This window comes from Lineus longissimus, chromosome 8, assembly GCF_910592395.1.
Source record: "Lineus longissimus chromosome 8, tnLinLong1.2, whole genome shotgun sequence".
Lineage (NCBI taxonomy): Eukaryota > Metazoa > Nemertea > Pilidiophora > Heteronemertea > Lineidae > Lineus > Lineus longissimus.
The window spans coordinates 13,653,474-13,668,878 of record NC_088315.1 but is presented as its reverse complement, the minus strand read 5'-3'; positions in this window follow the sequence as shown (position 1 = coordinate 13,668,878).

The following is a 15,405-nucleotide window of genomic DNA, read 5'->3' as shown; positions in this document are numbered from 1 at the left end:
AACAGTGTGAATATTCATGTGGTTCTCTCTCGGAGCTCAGAATAGTCGAGTTGCTTCATTCGCGCGTTTATCTCTTCTGGCGGCCATTTTAAGTCAAATTTAAGCCATTTGAAACGAATCCATGGACTTGAGAAACATTGTTTTCATTGGATACGTCGTATGCACGTTAACCATAGTAGCGCGAGTTCAATAGAGCATGCACTTTACATTATAATATGCCAGAGTCCCAGACTACGATAAATCTCAAAATAACATTTTAGCGAAATGGCGTATGTTTTGAGTGTTTTTTCTATCAGATCATATCGGAGCTGCTTCTTATTTTTCTTCAAAAGCTTGCAGCGGTCAATACAAACTCTGTAACCCCCCCCCCCTTCGGCTTTTCTGCTGCGCGCTTAAAATAGGTTATTTAAAACATATTTTGCAAGTTTTATTGCAATATAGCTTCACACCACAAGTTTGTTGTGGCAATCTACGTCATCATGTCTTTAGTGGCCGCATCAGGGACACCATGCTAAGTCACATAAAGTGTGTCGTGGAGGTGTGTCCGCCAGACTACCGCGTGATTGGTTGACCTAGTTGATATCTGTGTCAATTCGTTGTTTTTGCGACGACCAATAATGACGAATCATCAGCAAGAGTATTGACTTGTCGTAGTGGCCGGTAAGGGCGATGGGACGAGGCCTTATCACTAAGTCCGTAGTGTAACTAGTTGTAACAACCCTTCTTGGTTTATGCACATTTTGCAGTATTTATACAAATGCTTTCAACACTGTATATAATCTGTGCCTCTTAATGATTCAGCGATATCTAGAAATCATCACTTGCGTGTTTCCAGGGAATGTGAAGATTTTTTTCATATTTTTGCATTTTTCTCCAAATATAGGGTTTAAAATGTGCCTTAGCCTGATTATACTTCTAAGCTCTTTAATAAGTACTCGCATTTTAGTCTGGTGGTCCGCCATCTTGGATTCAGTAAGTGAACCAATTGGTCCAGTCCCTGTTGACAACATTATAGCAATAATTTCTCACAGTGAGCCATTATCGCCGAAGGGCTTGTTTGTCTTAATCTTTGCGTAGAGCATCGTTAACGCGTGTGTGAGTGGATACAGTCATGTCTGTCATGCAGCGGTCAATGAAAACCTTGTATCCCCCCTCCCAGTTGATCATCGATCGCCACTAATTTAGTGTCGACTTTTGTGTCGTATTAGACTCAAGTTAAGGGCGAACAGTTTATTATACCCGTCGATCAGAAGAATATGTAGTGGCATTCGACTTGCTCATCACTTTTAATAGAAAGTTATTCATAACCGTTGAAAAACTTTGTTGACAATGGGAAGAGCGTCTGGCGATTTTATTGTACGTCTTTGTCGTGTTGGTGTGAAATCCAGGCCCTTGATAAATGCCAAGTGTCGACTAATTGTGCGATTTTCTTACGGGGGGGGGGGGGGGGGGGGGGTTACAGAGTTTGTATTGACCGCTGCAAGCTTTTGAAGAAAAATAAGAAGCAGCTCCGATATGATCTGATAGAAAAAACACTCAAAACATACGCCATTTCGCTAAAAAATTATAATTCAATTTGAAAATTTTCAATTACGAAAGTACGTCCTGAATTGCCGTTGTGGTACAGACAGATCTGCAAATGCTATAGGTACCAAGTTTCAGCAGATTCGTATGCACAAACTGTAATAACTGTACTACGGCATTGTGTATAAATGCATCTCTATTGCCCTGAACCATCAGTAGTTACGAATTGCGTACCCCTTTAACAGCCTAACACATTTTTAGCTCATGATTCATGCACCAATACCATAAGACTTCATAAACTAAGACTAAATTTAAAGGGAATGACAATCTTATGTGAGGATTCAAAGTTCTGCGGTCGATATCAAATTGACGGGCATTTTATCACAACTGGTTAATCAAGGCCAAGTGGTGTATGCACCAGGCTTTTTCCGACTTCTTAACGGTTTCTCAAACTTTTCCTGATTTATCCGACAAAGTTCGACATTGTCCGACTGAGTGAGCTAATTAGTATTCATACTTACATGTAGGGTCGCTCTGGGTGTTTGGCTCACCACATTAATCCCATAAGCCTATGATCTTTATTTTTTAGGTAGCCCTGGTATTTTTCACAGGTTTTCCAGAAATCTGACCTTTCAGAGAAAAGTCGGACAATATCGGACTTTTGTCGGATAAATCAGGAAAAGTTGAGAAAGCTCCTGGGGAACATACTATCAGGTCATGGGGAACACACTATCAGCTCATGGGGAACATACTATCAGCTCATGGGGAACATAGTATCAGTTCATGGGGAACATAGTATCAGCTCATGGGGAACATACTATCAGCTCATTGGGAACATAGTATCAGCTCATGGGGAACATAGTATCAGGTCATGGGGAACATACTATCAGCTCATGGGGAACATACTATCAGCTCATGGGGAACATACTATCCATATCAAAAAGTTTGTTTCATTTACGGAGCCAACGGTGGCGCCATCTAGTGTAGCGCAACATAGCGCAATGCATTTTCTATTCATGGAGCGGGGGGCCATGCACAAAACACCCCTCAAAAGGCATTATTAAAACCGATAAAGTTTCCCATTAGAAACTGTTTTATTGATTCGAAGACATATACTTTACAATCATAAAGATTGCACGTACAATTGATGCGAAATTAATGTGTCATTTTGCTCCCAAAGTTGCATGAATTTGGCCCAAAACCATTGAATCCCCGGGGTTTTCCCGGCCTCAGCCGTTTCCTTTTATGGGCCGTCCGCGATTAGCATCGGATAATTAATATTCATGAAATTGATTTCCCGGGAAGGCATACCCGTTTGTGATTGGATAAGGGATTCGTGTGTCATAATAGCGGTTTCGAGAATTGACAGAAATAGCTGGCCTGGTTTCCAGGACGCGTGGCCGCTGAAAGCGCTGCTGTTGCTGTACATGCGTATTCCCAATATTCCTGGATTCAAGATTGCGTGACGTCACTTAAAAAGCATCATGGCGTACTTCACTGCCGAGGAAGCAAATGTGATCACGGAAATTGGGTCGGAAAGCACTCAAAAGGTGTTGATTTCGTTCAATGTTTTGATTTTTCAAACAACAGTGTTTATGTCATTGACTCGATTTGCTTGGCATCGTCGATATTTGATTCAAACATGTTTTTTCGGCCTTCGATGTGGCGACACACTCGTTTCGCCCAGTCCACGCGTCTAAAAATAGCTCGGTGGCTTACGTCATTTTGGCGCGAAATGTGAATGAAACAACAGGGGCGAAACCTTTTGATATGAGCTCATTGGGAACATAGTATCAGCTCATGGGGAAAATAGTATCAGCTCATGGGGAACATAGTATCAGCTCATGGGGAACATATTTTACAACATGAATGTACAGACCATACATTCATGTCTCTTGCACTTTCTGATTTTCGTAGGTGACTCCCCGCCGGTATGTGAAGGAGGATGACTACACATTGCCCTTTAGGCTCCCCGAGAACAAGCGCGAAATAGAATAGAAAAATGAAAATGCTATGACCACACCAAAACAAACACTAAAAGCAAAGCCACCAAAACGAGTGATTTAGAAACTTGCCATGAGTTCGAGGAGGATTGTATGCAGGCCACGTGAAGCTGAGACCCCTTGTCACTGGGGTCGGCCACCTCTGGCAGGCGATGGTCCCGATGAAATACTGGCGGATCTTGCGGCTCTATACATGGCAATGAAATCGCGTCGACAGTCCCGTCTTTCTTGAATGTAAACTTCCCGAAGTTTTCAAAGCCTTCACAAAAAAGCGTCCAGTCTAATTCAGACTCGGTGCTGAATTCGTCATCTTGGAATAAATCTATCAGAAGACGTCCGGATTTGCCATAAATTGCGTGAAGTGTACATGTTGTATAGTTTAAGAATACAGTCAGGTTACCGAATACTTTATTGCCATACGTTCCGACGCACGGTGACAGGTTCCGCCGGAAAAACGGTCGGGCTATGACGCCACCGCCGTAATTTGCAATTGGGCGTTGGTGTCAGGTCCGAGGGGTCGTAACCGCAGATTCCCTCTGGAGTCGTGAAACGTTCCTCCCTCAGAAGAAGGTCCATTATGTAGAAGTTTACTAGGGAGGTATAAAAGCCCATTTCTTTTGGTTTGGCTGCGCCGTTTATGCTCATGAAGACGCCATATTTGTGATAGGGGAGAATGTGCATGCTGCTGAAGTAATCGTATATAAACCCGTAATGGTGGAGGACTTCGTAACCTGAAATTGAGACAACGATATGAGGAAATTGAAGGGGACGTGTTCGGAGTAGGAACATATTGATATATGATATTCGCAACTTTACGAATCCCGAACTCCGAATTGTTATTTATCGGAGAAAGTGACGGCAAAATCATAGTTTTTTTATCCGATTAATGCGTGTTACTCTCAGAAGCTAGTTTGCCGAATCATTAAACTGTTATACTCGCTGCGGATGTTTAATTCGTCGCGATGAGGCCGAATTCGTTGATAAATTGCCGTAGCGTCCTTTTTTCAAGAAGGGCATAGCTAAACGTTAGCCAACCCGCCCCCAGAGAGCCTCCCCGACCGAAAGACTAGCTACGCACATGACCAGTCGACTTCATGCGCAGCAGGCAGCCCCCAGCATCCTCCAGTTAACCTTGGCCAGGTCTTTGACCGTGTGGTGTCCGGAAACTGTCTTCATCTCCAAGCAGTGATTGGGTGCAAGGCATTCGTCGGTTGTTACATTGGTCTGGTCTGGTTCACATAGGCTCACCCATTGTTTATCGCTAATATTTCAAGTACTTTCAGCAAAGTCGAAATCTTGTGGTCAAGATGCATGGGTATGGTATGACTGAGTGATAAAAATATTCCTCATAGAAACATGAGCGCTGCCGATGTACAGGCCTTTGATCCATAATGCCCTATTTCGGAAAGCGAGGCCTTTGATCTTTAATGCCCTATTTTGGGAAGGCCTGATATTTTTCACAGGTTTTTTTCCTTTCTGAGAAAAGTCGGACAATGTTGGACTTTTGTAGGATAAATCAGGAAAAAGTTAGAGAAACTGTTAAGAATTCGGAAAAACCTCTACTGGTGAATGTATTTTGATTTTCCACACGTGCACAAGGTTATGCCGATAGTACCACGTCGCAACTGATGATACCAGTAGAGGTAATTCCTTCGTCGCTGAGCATACTGACGACTTTTGGCTAGTTTATCTCTATCAATGGAAACTTTTAATGCTGCTCATCAGATAGAAGCAACTCTTTTCCCTCATTACATGGCCAAATTATTCATTAATTACATGGCCTCCACTTTTAGCTTGTAGTGAAATCCTGTTTTAACCTCTGCCTTTAAGTTAGTTTTTATTTGTAAAACATAAATGGACTTTGAGAAAAGCTCACAATTCTTCGTTTTCTGCGAGAAAATAGCATGTTTGCAAGGAACAATCCGCGATTTACAATACGCAATGCAGCTTATTGGTGTGCGTCGTGTTGCTGTTTCAATCGGGCCAGATACGTCATATAAGCTTCGGTCCGTGTTTGTCCGGATGTACTTCCCTCTATCAACGACGACTGAACAAACAAAACGTAAAGAATTTAGCCAGCTACCTATTTGGGTTCCATGTTGATGAGTTTGTGATTTCAGCCTCGCCGAATCGAGTATTTTAATACAATACTCAATTCGAGGCAGAAGTATATTGTGGTTTTGAATGAGAAACAAACACGCTACACTTGCCGAGATATCAGACCACTGATCGGGCAATAGCAATGGTTAGTGGCATTAGGTTACCTACTTGAGTGAGCTAATTAGTATTCACACTTTGGGTCACTCTGAGTGTTTGGCTCACACCTCATTAACCCCATTCAATCTTTATTGACCTATTTTTGGAAGTCCTGGTATTATCGCAAGGTTTTTAAAAATCCGAACTTTCAGGGAAAAGTCGGACATTGTCGGACTTTTGTTAGATAAATCAGGAAAAAGTTGGAGAAACCGTTAAGACTCCTACTGGTGTTATAAATTATGACATGCGTACACCTACTGGCGCTATGGAACTCTTTGACATTGCTTGGAGAAAGTGCATGGTGATAAACATGGAGGCTACTCATGGATCCGATAAACACACCAGTTTCATTGCGATGACGACGGTGCCCATCCCCCATCCACCCGAGCTGATACCGCTTATGCTTGTTGTAAACACTGTCCAGGTTACTTCCCATGACATGTTGCCTTTGGACAACTTGACCATTCACATACATCGCTGCTGTATGCTCTCGACGGTCCCAAGTCACAACGACAGATGTCCACCGCAGCACGTTTAATAAGGTATCTTTAATTTTGCAATGCAGGCGAAAGATATCTTTAAGAAAAGCCCTACTTAGGCGAAAGTAAAATTCGTTTTGTGAAAACTTAAAGAAAAACTGGAATGGTTTTCTCCAGTCATCTAGTAGCATTGCCTTTCTATTATGTTCAAGTATGAAAATATAAAGAGCTATAGTGAAACTAAAGCCTCTCAGTTCAAATCTTGGAATTGTGATCCTTGCTGTGTTGTCCCTAATTGCCAAGACAGACCGGAATATGACTGAGTGAACGTAATCGACATTGCCAGTGATTCTGAATAATGAACAAATAATAAAAAGAAAATGAAAATGAAATCATGTTACTTCACGCTACTTAAGAGCATCCTGGGGAAATCATTGGTTAACGTTATCCGGTCCTGCTAACCACGGTGGATATAACCGTAACGGTTTAGCGACCAAATGTACGGTTCAAGGAACAGCCGCTCGTGCACTCTAGCAGATGACGTGAGTTGAAAATCAGTATAGTAAAATATGGAAGATATGGATAATATTTTGCGATGTAGCGGCCTGGGCTTTTGCTAGATACTATTCTTCAGATCATAACGCGATGGTTTTTGTCGTCTAAAGGGCTATTTAATTACAATTTTAAAAAAGTTTAGTAGGGTATCATGTCATCGCTATCTAGTTAACGGTAGGCTGTCAGGTTCCCTTCAAAGCTATGGAATCAACCTCCGGGGATGTGTTTCGTGGTATTTCATTTGAAATTCTGCTCTTTTCTTATTTTTTTTCGTGACTTTGACCGATTTCTGCAATGACCGTATATGTTTAACGAACCCTCGAGTGGTTCAGCGACTTCACCTACTACGGTTTAACAAAGGCAATCTCTACGTCGAAATTCAGTTTCTGACGTATACTGCTGCACTCCATGACACGGTACCGGCATGGTAATCCCAGTTCTTCTCGTCTTCATGGACATCTTGGTAGTAAAGTTACATTTTAGATTGAGAATTATGACTGTCTGGGCCATATTTCGAGTGAAATGCGATAAATGATTTTTAATCGTTGAACCATACAACCCGTACACTTTCTCTGTATTATATTGCTAAACCAGTGTACAGTAATATCGCTAAATACCGTACGCTTTCATGAAGTCAACATATTTTACAATGTATCTCAGCAAAAGGGCATGCATATTACTTGTTACTTCGTCAGTCTTTATTGTTAGCTTTGTAGTACATGATAGCCCTGCAAAAATGGCGTCAATTTTAGACGCTTCGCCATAAAATGCTGTCTTTGAAGATCATGAAATTTCCAACTTTCAACGTGAATATTAGCTCTGTTTCTCTAAGTCAGAACCACATGGGCATACTGATGTTAACTACAACGACTGATGATGCATGCATTAGAACCGGATTAAACCACAGGAACTTACCAAAAATTGTAAAAATGTGTGCTACCTTGAAAAATCGAGCAAAACGGAAGTTCGCTGAACCGTACATGTTGGTCGCTAAACCGCTACGGTTATCCACCGTGCTGACATTAATCCCTGATTTCCCCCATGATGCTATAAGAGACGTCTTCGGGAAACTTTGTTGTTCTCAAAATTAACTGGGGAAAAAGCTCTTGATTTCCGTAACTACATCGTTCCATGATTGCCAAGAGGGGGCGCCACCTTGTTTACCTCGTCCACGATCCGTAGAGTAGATCACGGGTGCGTGAAGATACCAGATTTATAGCGATTGATCAGCTCCGAAATAAATAATTGACACGATCTGAGAACAAGTACTCCAAGAGACAGAGGCCATTGATCAGAATTTTAGGTAAGGATGTTTTTACAGGCTTATTCTATTTAAAAAGGGGCGTTCATTCTAAAATAGCAGTCTTATTTGCACCACTCAAGACAAAATAGCCACTTTAACCCTTTTTTGCAAAAAATTGTCATATTTTGATGATAAATACTGGCTTCTGATTAGAATTTTAGGTGAGGAGGTTTCGGCGGCCTATTCAATGTACACAGGTGTGCTGATGCCGAAAACAGCAGTCTTATGTAAACCACTCAAGTCAAAATAGCCATTTTAACACTTTTTGGCCAAATATGACCCTAAGTGGTAAAATACTGGTTTTTATTCCAAATTTTAGGTGCACCCTATCACTCCTTTATCTCCAGCGTTCTATGTGTTCTGTGTGGGGGTATCTGATTGTAGGTACGATCGCTTTGCTCTGCTATGATTCGAATATCATCAAGCGCCCATGTGCCACATCCGGGACTTGGCGATTTAATGAACATCTGGCAGAGAGACTATTCTTGGACATGAATGGCCTTTGAAGCCATTCTCAATGCAGGGTACTCGAAGCAGCACCCTGACTCAATAGAATCTGTTATGTTTCGTCTCTGCATCATTTGAGCGGACATGGGGTATTAAAGGCCATATATCAAGGTTTGAAAACATGCTTGATACTCATGAAATATGTTTGGGGTTAAAATGAAATGGCCAGGGCCATTGTGCTCACCTCATGTGGAGGAAAGATGGATAAAGAGCATGGTCTTGTGTCATGTAGTGTTAGGTTTGATGTAGGTCCAAGCAATTACAATTTCCCCAAAATGGCCAATTTACAGTACATTCGACCTCTGTGACCTTGAAAAGTAGGTCAAATCAAAGAAGACCCGGGTGACACATTGAATGGTTGTTAGAATTAGATGTACCTATGATATAAAATTGGTGCCAATCGGGCAAGTCATTACTAGGAATAATGGCATTTTGAAGAATTTAGGATTTGGCCCCCTCCCTGGAGGCCAAACGGCAAATCAGATCGCACCAAACTTCGGTACCTGAGATCACCTGACCAAGGGGTACATGTGTACTTAATTTGTGATCAAAAGTCATTGCAGTTAAGAAACGTGCCATAGTTACGGCCTGACGGCGAATTTACGCCATTTGACCTCTGTGACCTTGACAAGAAGGTCAAATTAAAAACCTGTGTGACATATACTGTATGGTGGTTAGATGTACCCATGATATCAAATTGGTGGCAATCGGGCAAGAAGTTAAGGAATAATCACATTTTTAAGGTTTTTGGATTTTGCCCCCTGGTGGTCAAGTGGTGAATCATATTGGACCAAACTTTGGTCCCTGAGATCACCTGACTAAGGGGTAAATGTGTACCAAATTTGGTATCAATAGTCATTGCAGTTTAGAAACGTGCCATCGTTACATCCTAACGGCTAATTTACACCATTTGACCTCTGTGACCTTGAAAAGGAGGTCAAATCAAAAACCCGGAGGATATATGATGCACCTTTGCTAGAAGTACCTACCATATTTTTTTCAAAATTTCCCGACTACTATTAAGGGAGATATTGCATATTTTCACTTTTAACGTTTGGCCCCCTGGTGGCCAAACCATGAAACGAATCGGAACGAAACTTAGTCTCCCAGGTGTCATTACATAAGGGTACATGTGTACCAAGTTTCAATTCAATAGCTCTAACAGTTACGAAACGTGCCCTGCTAACGGACGACGGACGACGACGACGACGACGACGACGACGACGACGACGACGACGACGACGACGACGACGACGACGACGACGACGACGACGACGACGACGACGACGACGGACGACGGACGCCACGGTATGGGATAAGCTCACCTCTGCTAAGAGGTGAGCTAAAAACAAGATCCCAGACATTAAAAAAATTCTAATAATAAAGTCATTATTTAGTTATTTCAATTTTCAATTTTAAACTATTTGAATTTTCCACCACACACAACTTTAGATTAGTTCCACATGTGGCCGCTAGGGATTTTTTGATGACGTAGATCAGGCCAGTCAGAACAAAGCAAGATGGCTTCCGCATACAGTTCATAGAGTGAGAGCAGTGAATTTGAGGATGTTTTGGTCGATACAGAAGGATATTTAAACGTTGAGCCGTACATGTTCGAGCCATAATATCACTAGATCATAATGAGAGTGATCATTCGGACGAAAGTGATTAGAATTTGTGGTTAATCAATTTGCATGGCAGACCTGCCGATATAGCAAAAAAGACATTGATAGACGGTTGCAGATGCATAACATGTATGATTTTTGAACAGACTAATGTTGCACAATATTGTTTCGCCTCGTCTGTGTTGTATCGCCAGTTATGTCATGACGCTGAACTACTATTGAAAAGTGACGGTATTATGCACAATCATCTTGACGTGACGATATAATTCCGTGCAACGTTAGATAGGCCTAGATGTCAGATGACAATAATCTGTCATTGACAGTGGCTGTCACTGACACTGACCTGTGTCGCTGTCACCTTGCTATGGCTGGAACACAAGAAGACACTATGCGGTATCACAGACCCCAATAGGGCCTACACATTATGTATAACAACCGACATCAGCAGCCTCGGGCATTAAATGCAATTGACATGGTTGGAACAGCTGTTTTTAACAAGTGGCATTTGATATTCAGTTGGATGCAGATATCCGGCTTCATGTGATAATCCGTATCGATAAAGTGATCACTGCAAAGTTTGGCCGAAGGCCCAGGCTTCCAACACTCCAAACGTTTGCACTTCCGAATCCACAGCTTCCTCCTGTCTCGTTCAACTGGCTTTGGAAATTCATGAAAATGGGTCCTATCCGTCATTCGATTGTTCTTTGTGCCAGCCTTGACACAATTCGGAGCCACACAATACACCATAGTGAATGAAACACATTACTTCCAGGTGTGCATAATTAATTAGGCCGGGTCTATTTGGCAAGCCACTCGCCGAAGAGGCATCTTTTTTGTCCTGTTTGGAGAGCCGCTTGCCAAACAGCACTAAAAAGCCACCCTGTTCGGCAAGCCAGGCTTGCCAAACAGGGCAAAAATACTACCCTCTTTGGCGAGCCGGAGAGGTTTCAACATGTTGGCCAATCAGAGAGCAGTGACGTCATATTCTAATTTATATGCGCATATTTAACAATGGCCGACTTCCCGCTCTCGATTCAATTTCTGTTACTAAACTCGGGTTTTGGTCAATAATCCATGAAGAAGCATGTACATGTGCATGACTGTATGGATTTACAAAAAAAGTCATAAACGTGATTTAACTGATAAGCATGTTAAATGCATTAGTGTGCATTTCTAAAGGCGTTTCACTGTAACTCCAGTGTTGCTGACCGTGTTGCCACAAATGATAATGAGCTCCTGGATGGTTGAATATGCATGAGTTCGGCTCTCCATCTAGGGCAGAAAAAAGGCGCTGTTTGGTGAGCCGGGCTTGCCAAATAGTCACTTCCAATTAATTAAGGCCCTCCTGCTTTTATGATTGCATGACATGTACAGATAACCTGATCTACATCACAACTTTTGCTGAACCCGCCGCCTGGCTCTAACAAGCCAGTTGCTAGCCTGATTAGGTAATCAAGTTGTCAAACACATAATTGGCTATATCTTCAAAATGGATGGAGCTAATTGCATTTGGTTTTCTGTATTGTATAAAGTGTTAGGTACACTTTTGAAATCGTCTTACAGCAGAAAATGGCAAAAAACCTAGATAAATGGCCTTTAAGTGATATTGGCCACCCAAGTCGGTTTGAGACCTCCTTTCGTGATTGCTCGTAAGTCCTTATACCCACCTCACGTCTGGATGAGGTCCATTCAGTCTATAACTGATGATAGCTGAAAGAATAACGAGAATTCTTCGAATCCAATGATATCCTTCTCTGTTTGATGGGCGGAAGTACGAAGGGAGGTGGCTGCGGTCTAGACCAATACTTCGTCCCCAAAAGGGACGAAGTGCGAGGTGCCTATTGCGAAAATGATTTGTTGCCGAAACAATGGCCTGATTGGTTCGCTAGCCTTGTGACGTCAAACTATTTTTACACTCGATGTACAGCGTAGCGGATCGAGGCTATATAATCGGCTAACTGCGGTCAGGAATGAATCGGTTGGGTTTATCTTTTGGCTCGAGGGGAGGAGGCTGCGGTCAGGAATGAATCGGGTTTTTTTCATCTTTGGGCTGGAGGGGAGGTGGATGCGGTCGGGAATGAATCGGTTGGGTTCATCATTGAAGAGAAAATATCGAGGATGAGTGCGGAATTGCGATAGAAAGCACTAAGTGTGTATGGTGGTACTCACGCTCCGTGTTTCGATGTAGGACTGCCTCTGTCAGCAAGGAAATGGGGATTGACAGCAACAAACAGGAATGCAGCAGGCGTTTCATGCTGGGCGTTTCCGCGGAAGAAACCCGATCATCATCGACATCTGATCCAGATTTGATCTGAGTGATCCTCAATAATCCATTGACGAACATTAATCAATAAGCCAAATTAAAAGTGATGATGATTGTACCACAACAAAGGCTTATCGGTAATTAATAAATCGATAAATCGCTGATACGTCTGTATCAATTATGATTGATTTATGATAATAAACACACATCAAAAACTGTTCATGTGTTTATTACTTACGGTACAAACCTTTTGTTATTGTTTTCACAAGAGGAATGCACTACTTAAGCCGGACTTACCAAACTGGGTTGATATTTCCGTGCTGTTCGGCAACCGGCTCTCCAAACAGGACTGACAAAAAATGGTTCGGCGAGCGGTTTGCTAAATATCCCCGGGCCATATTTATAATATGTGGAAATAAGAAGAAGAAACGGCATCTCTCAGTTCTGAAATATATCTTTTTAATAGCTCCTTGGTGAGGAATATGTGCATGACGCATGTATACATTGTACCTAGAACTACATCTTTGCAGTGTTGTTTGAAGTAGATTTTGTAAGAGAGATTGTCATGCTTTTAAGCTTGGACTCGTTCCTTCCTTTCTTGGCCGAGATTCTTCTCCAAGTCATGTCTTTGTCAGCGTTCCTGCAAAGCAAGAAATAAATTGAGCAGGTCCAGCGCAATGATATTAGTGTAGTGAGGCGGCAATGGCGGCATGCAGGTCTGGCTATCCTGGCCCAGGATTGTGACGTCCGGGTCGGATGAGACAGCAAGTTGCGTCCCGATGTGTCTGATGCTTGGTAAACTAAAAGAACTCGTACGGGTGAACAGTCAGTCCATAGTGGAATCGTCTGTCGTCCTTATTCTGATGACCAGAACTTTTCAATTAGATTACATTAGATTATTCGATTCTTGCCAAAACACAATATCAATGCGCACGTCAGATTCCATATGGCATATGGGAGGTATTCTGCCCACATCGGCGCCATTCAAATGGGCACGGCGCGCCTAGTCGCCTTGGCTTTCGTTCCTCGACAACTCCCGACATAATTGTGTCCATTACTGCCCCATCTTGTTCTTCAGCGTAACAAACATTCTAAATTGAAATTCAGCAAAAAGTGTAGCACAACTGACGGCCAGGGGTCATTGTGCTCACCGTATAGATATTTGGTGCTTTGGAATTCATCCAGGTTAAGAAACATTGTACATGTGTAGTATATAGGTCAAACCAAAGTCAGTATGACATGTGATGTATCGTTGCTTGGAGTCGAGTCGAGAATCAGACCGGACTGAAATTCAGGGTCAGAGGTCAGCTGACCTAGGGGGTCCTTTGTACAAAGTCTCAAGTTCATAGCCTTAGGGGTTAACAAACGTTCCACAGTTACGCTCAAATGGCCAATTTACGCCATTTGACCTCTGTGACCTTGACAAGTACGTCAAATCAAAAACCTGTATCATATGTGATGTATCCTTGCTAAGAGTATCTACCATAAAATTTATACCAAAAACTAATCAGTGATAAGCGAGATATGGCACTATTCAAATTTTTGATTTTGGCCCCCTGGTGGCCAAGTTAAGAATCAGACCGGACCGAAAATCAGTGAAACAGGTCATCTGACCTAGGGGTTCATGTGTACCAAGTTTAAAGTTCATGGCTTTCGTGGTTAAGAAACGTGCCATATTTACACACAAACGGCCAATTCACACCATTTGACCTCTGTGACCTTGAAAAGTACGCCACATCGACCTGATTTTTTGTCAACATGTAGAACTACGTAACAGGTGTCTACATACCAAATTTCAAGACTATAGGACGAATAAAGACAAAACGTGCCACTATCGGTGAAATTTTAGAGTTTGACCTCTGTGACCTTGAAAAGTAGGTCAAATCAAAAACCCGTAAATATGTGATGTATCTTTGCTAGGGGTACCCACCATAAAATGTTAGTCAAAAACAAATCAGTAATAAATGAGATATTGCACATTTTAACTTTTCGGTTTTAGCCCCCTGGTGGCAAAGTCAAGAATCAGGCTGGAGCAAAATTCAGTATCAGGGTACATATGACCTTGAGCATGATACATACAAAGTTTCAGGTTCATGGCACAAGCGGTTAAGAAACGTGCCACAGGATACAACGGACGACGACGACGACGACGACGACGACAGACACAGAGCTATCGTATAGACTCCCCTACGGTGAGCCAAAAATAGAGGAAAACGTGCATAAAAGATACAATAGATGAAATTTACTGTACGACATGATCTAGACATGCTAACAGTTGATAAAATGTGCAACTTTCTAAAAGTTCAACTTTTGACAAGATGAAGAGAGAGAGAAGTACATGTATGCACAAATAGTTAACAGACACAAAAACCACATACAGATACTGGATCCACACACAAATGTGATATGATCTTGGTGTTTTGAATATTGCGCCTATTTTCCCAGCGTTATTTGCCTATCGTCAACTTTTGACATGTTCGAGGACTGTTTTCAATGATCTGTGCGACAGTAAGATGTAGGTTTTAGTTCTCTGTGTAAGACGATGTTGTAGGGAAGACAAATTTGAGGACATTTGTATACTACAAGTATGGTTATGATGTACTGTTTCTGATTGTGACACATGTTTGTACTATTTCAGAAAACCCCATGTTATGGTGTTAAAAAAGATTAGAAATCGACTCCCGACTTGTTGAGTTTTCCATCCCTGTCTCCACCAGTTGGCGAGCACCCACAGCATGAACAGGGCCTGGTTGATCAAAGCACACTATTCACTCTCCCTAACCACGGTGGGTAAACGTATCGGTTTCCCAAAGAAAAATACGTGTTTATCTGGAGAGGAAATGATGTCACAAAAGAAACAGACAAAAGATTAGTTCATTTTGAGGGGCGA